This window comes from Saccopteryx leptura, chromosome 1 (genome assembly GCF_036850995.1).
Source record: "Saccopteryx leptura isolate mSacLep1 chromosome 1, mSacLep1_pri_phased_curated, whole genome shotgun sequence".
Classification (NCBI taxonomy): Eukaryota; Metazoa; Chordata; class Mammalia; order Chiroptera; family Emballonuridae; genus Saccopteryx; species Saccopteryx leptura.
In genome coordinates, this window is record NC_089503.1 from 9,689,527 (window position 1) to 9,695,526 (window position 6,000).

The window sequence follows — 6,000 nt, forward strand, 5'->3', positions numbered from 1 at the left end:
ACACCCTTTTCAAAACAATTCATAGATTTCTTGGATATTGCAAAGAATATACAGAGAAATCTGTGGGCCTTCACCCAGTTTCCCCCAATAGCTGCGTCTAACAAAACTATCGTATAGTTTCAAACCCAGGAAGCTGTCATTGGTACAAGTGTATACGTGCAGTTCTTTGTATTGTTGTCGTGTGGTAGAGACATGCGACCACCACCACCATCGGGCAACAGACGATTCCATTACCTCAAAGGTCTCCCACATGCGACCCCTATGCAGTCACAGCTCCTCCTTGCCTTCCCACCAAAGCTCACCCGTGGAAAATGCTAATCTGTCCCTCATCTCCATACGTTCGTCTTTCAAGGTGTTGTATAAATGGAGTCATACGTGGGAAGTTCTGAGAATGGCTTATTAGCTCCACATGCTCCCTTGATACTCGCTGACATTGCTGCATGCATTGTTCCTCTATTCCTTTTTATCACTGAGTCATATTCTTCCAGTGGGTGGCCCACTGCTGTACCACTCACTTACTGTATGTAGGACGCTGTAGCTGTGTTTAGTTTTTGGCTATTAAAAATAAGTCTGCCCCGAAGCATTGTATACCATGCTATAAAGATTTTTGTATGAACATAAATTTAATTTGTCTGGATTAAATGCCCGGAATGGCATGGCTTAGTGGTATGGTCCTACGTCCCGGCCCCCAGGAACCAGCCCATTCCCTCAGTTCACTGGGCTGGGCTTCAGTGTGGGCGGGGCAGCGGTGGAGACAGAAATGTAAATGAGACAAAATAGCAGAGACAGAACCCCTGCCCTCAAGGATGTGACAGTTGGGGAACAGACCACAGTGGGGAGACCTGCCAGTCAGCAGTGCCGACCAGTGTGGTTAGGGCTGATGTCACAGCCAGGATGCCACCCCGTTGTGACCCCCTCTTTGGCTGCCCGGCCAAGAAAGGGAACCTTCCCAAAGCCACAGAAGTGAGTCTTATTACCCCCACTTTACACACGGAGAAACTGAGGCTCACAGCAGCACCCAAGCCGCTTGTCAATGACCCCTGATATTAGCACACAAATCTGTGTTGAGTCTCCAAGCTGGTCCTGGTCTTGCCCTGGGAGTGCCACTGTGCTGGTAAGTAGCAGGGGTGGGATTGGAAGCCCAGGTGTGTTTGACACAGCTCGTTATGCTTATGAAAAGCGCTGTCCTCTGTCCTCTGGAACCCGAGGGTCAACCCAGGGGGCCCCAGGAGATGCAGTTTTGTTCCCTTACTAAGCTTGGTTTCGGCCACGACCCCTCATTTTGAATCTTTTTCTCCTGGATAACTAACCTCTTTCTTGTTCTCTCTCACTCCCTCCTCTCTCCGTCTGCACCTTGGTATTTTGTTTGTTTGTTTCTTTGTTTGTTTTTGTTGGGAACATTGTAAAAATTATTAAGATGCTTGTTGAAAAAGAAGTGTATTGTTTGTTGGAAAATGTGAAGGCATTGTGTCATTGTCACCTGCCTAGTGGTATTGTTGTCAAGAATCTGAAGTGGTCCAGCTTTTGAATCCTTTGTATGTGATCTAGTTTTTATTTCCAGAAGCTTATAATCTTTTCTCTTTTTTTAATCTTTGGTGCTCAGAAATTTCACTATGATATTTCGGTGTGGATCTATGGTCATGTATTGTGCTGGGCACTAGATTTCTCGTTTCAGTCTGGAAACCCCATTCCTTCAGTTCTGGGAATTTTCCATTTTCTCGTCTCTCTTCTGGAGCCCCAGTTATTTGGATGTTGGACTTCTAGATTGGTCCTCTGATTTTCTTCTCGGTCCTTTTTTTCCATTTATTTTTTCAATTAAAGAACTAATGTTTTATTATATATTTGGGCATAGAAGCTTTTTATAGTAGCAGAGACAATATCAACATAAAAAAGAGAAACTTATGCAAAATGAATCTGTTTTCATTATGGATGATAGTGTACAAACATGGAGGGCCTCATTCACAAGGCTTCTACTGTGGATCCATTTCCATTCTGCTATGCAGCAATTACCCTCAGGTAAAATGTATCATGGAAACCTGGGAAGCAAAAAGATAGTCCATGAAAGTCAAGGTGCTACATTAGGAAGATTTGGTACATTCATAAAATATCTCCAAGTCATCTCATTTCTGGTTATACTTGATTGAATATTCATAAGTAAAGAACAGAGTCACAGGTTGATATGAATAAAGAATAATGTGTTAATACAAAGTTGTTACATAATTTAGTAAAATATTTGTGTCACAAGACATGAATAATATTTAGCGCAATTAAATACAATTTCAAATTTGAGAGGGTAAAATAACTAAAAAAAAATTTCTCTCATTTACTCTTTCCATAAACAATAATTCAACTCTTGCAGTGAGACAGTGCAAATGGGACACATCACAGTATTCTTCCTATGGCTTCAGCCCTATGCACTTCCCATCCACCTTGAAAGGGAAAAACAGTGACAACACAACAATAAGACAGCGGAAAGAATTCTACCGGGCCCCATCGCAGATTATGAAACCGGAACAGGTTTCAAAACAAAAAGAGGTGTCATGTACACTATTTCCAAAGTTTCCCTCTTTCACTTCATGGCTGAGGATGAGGGTTTTTCAACCTGAGCACGGCTGGCATTGTGCTCATTGGCAATGAGGGTAATCCTTCATCATCGTGACTTGCCCTGTGCTTGGCAAGACGGTTAGTGGCATCTGTAACCTCTGCTCACGAGATGCCAGTAGCACTCCCCGACTCCAGGTATAAGAACCAAAATGTCTGTAGATATTGCCAAATTTCCCCCAGAGGAAAGAACTGTCCCCACTTGAGCACTGCTGGCCTGGGTGAGTGATGATCACAACACGCGGCATGGCCAAACTAGAATGTGACTTGCATGTGGCTCCCACCTGGTTGGAGATGGTGGATTGAGCAGATGGCGGACATGTGAGCAGCGTGTCTCTCTGTGAGTGCTGTCACAGTGGGACGCCCCTCTCACTGAACTCATGAGGACATTGTGTTTGTCTTTAATACTTGGGTCAGTCATTCAGTTTCTTTGTGCTGTGCTCTTTGAAGCAGATTAGATTTTTCTTCATCAGAGTATTTACGATTCATTTAACCGACCAGTTAGAGAAGGAAACAGTGCGTTTAGACTGAAATGTCGTTTGTGCTTTACATGCTTAAGGATATTCTCAGAAAAGATTCCGTGACTTTCCACCTATCTACAAATACTCAGACTTCAAAGAGGGTATAACTACCCTCTGAATTTGAGTACAGCACATCTGTGAAATCTGCTATTTGGTCTCTGTTTTGGGTATTTTTTTCTTCCTGCTGGGGAGGGCTTACATGTGCTGGCTAGGATGTCAGGCCTTCCCGGGCCCTGTCACTTGCCAGTGGTGTGGATTTGACTAAGTTTGTTAAATTGTCCATCCTCAGGCTTCTATAGATAAGCCTTAATATGAAAGAGTAACATTTTGCTTTAGATTTCTTTATTTTTTACTGATTGATTTGAGAACTAGAGAGAGGAAGTGGTCACTGGCTCCGCTTAGTTCTGTATTCACTGGTCACTGCCCGTAAGTGCCCTGGCCAGTGACAAGTACTTTGTAAAGAAGCAACTAGGAGCTAAGCTCCTAGTGAAGTCTACCCTGGGTCAGATACAATACTAAGATAAGTAGAAATGAAGATGTGGCCAGTGATGATGCATATATTACATAAATCTGGATGAATTGCAGAGGACCATTTTTAAATTACTGTATGTCTTTTTATACAAAATTTTTGTACGAATACTCTGTACCATGTGTATTTTATAACCTCTCAGAATCAGAACTGATTGCCTTCCGAATGGCACTGTTCCTTTATGCACTTGGAACATTGCTGAATTTGAGGAAAGCACGTCTGTGAAATCTGCTATTTGGTCTCTGTTTTGGGTATTTTTTCTTCCTGCCGGGGAGGGCTTACATGTGCTGGCTAGGATGTCAGGCAGTCCTGGGCCCTGTCACTTGCCAGTGGTGTGAATTTAAGTAAGTTCGTTAAATTGTCCATCCTCAATCTTGTCCTCTGTAGAGTGGGCATATAAACCCAAGGGTTATAAATAGCGATTTGGGGTGGATTAAGACAAGTACAGTGATGGTGAAGGCCCCGCCCAATGTTGACCCCTGGAGAGCAGGCATTCTCATAGTCTTCAGGCCGCTGGGCCAACACCGCGATGTGCGCAGGGGCGGCTGCCGCCTGCTTGCTGAGGACCAGGCGCTTAGGGTCATCCTCATGTCTGCACGGCACCTTCTATGTTTCAGAGCACCTGCTTCCTTGTCCAGACCCTCCCCTACGAGCACAGAAGCGAGGTGATCTTATCCCATAAAGTGCCACTCACAGTCAGGACATTTTCTCAGCAGATTGGTCATGAGTGCCTACGCTGTGCCTGGAGGTGGGCTGATCCCACTGCGCCAATCAGCTCTGCCCGATGGGGCCAGTCACGTGGCATAAACCTGAGTACAGGGGCCCTTTCACTTGGAGGAGATTATGGGAGAGCCAGACTCCACGGTTTGCACCCCTGCTGCAGGGACACCCGGGGGGGGGGGGCAGAGCTTGTACTGACAGGTTCCTCTGAGGCTGCTGGGAGCCTGGGTCGTGTCCCAGGCGAGATTGGTTGCCCAGAGTTAGATGCTGGAGCTCACATCTCTCCTAAATTCTGAGTCCCCAATCAGACACCTCTGTTTGTGCAACTTCAGATTGGGAGAAGTGTGAAAGCGTCCCCCTGCCCAGAGGCTGCCTGGGAGCAAGGCAAGCATGGCCCCTTCTGGGACCCACATGGAGCTGACATTTCAGCCCGGGCGTCTGAGCAGGGCCCTCCTTGGTAGTAACGAGTACAAGTTACAGTCTTTGTTCTTCAACCTTCTGGGAGCCCTGAGCTTCCCGGGGTCCTGTGATGTCCCTGCCTGGGCCCTGCTGCACTGAGGGGATCCAGGGACCCACCTGCTTTCTCATCACTCTTGGGAAGTCACAGCCCCGGGGAGAGTGACGTCCCTCTCTCGTCAGAGTTGTCGTGACTGTGGGACGATCATAGAGAACAGACAGAGGAAGTGGCAATTCAGTAGGGACATTGGTGGCAGAGGCCACGTGAGGAACTGACACTTCTGACACCACACCTGTGGCGCCCTGGGAAGTAGAAGACAGATATTCGGAGATGGTTACTATTTTTAAAGATGTAATTTATTTAGAGAAGTTTAAGTTCACTGAAGAATTGCGGGAAAGTTACAGAGATTTCCCATATACTGTACACCTTGATGCCCACTCACACATAGCCTTTTCCATATCAACGTCCCACACGGAGGTATATTTTTGTCATATTTCATGGACTTACAGTGACACATCATGATAACTCATATTTGTCAGGGTCCACTTGGTGTTGTACATTCTGTGAGTTTGGACAATTCGTAATGACGTGGACCCATCATTACTATGTTATACAGAGAAGTTTCACTGCCCTAAAAGAGGAGGAGGCTAATTTTCCACATTCAACCCCTGGGCATTTGAGCCATGGCAAGTGGGCACGGAAAGATAGTATGATTCCGTCTGGTAGTCACAGAGGGTGAGGACTAGACTTTGGAGTTTAAAAAGAAAAAGGAGTCTTTCTACAGAAGAGGGCTGACTGAAGGAGGTCATTGGAAGATGCTGGGAGGTGTTTAGACTCATCAGGGGATTCGAGTGGCAGCCGATGGGACTGCCCGGGGTGACGGTGAAGTGTTTGGGGGCTTTGCAGCCTGAGAGTAAAATGAACAATGTCTGATGACAATGGTCAGTCTACACAGCACAATGTAGACAAACCACTGAGCACCGCTACGGACCAGGCAGGTGCGGGGACTTCCAGCCATCAGTGTATCTGGTCCTCACGATGTCCCCGTGAAGTGGATCACAGCCCCATCTCAGAGAAGATGAACTGAGACTCTGAGAGGCCGGAGCTTCTCCCACCAGCTCGAAATTGCTGGGTGTCCCTGACAGGCGCTGACTTTTTCCTTTCTGGTTTAG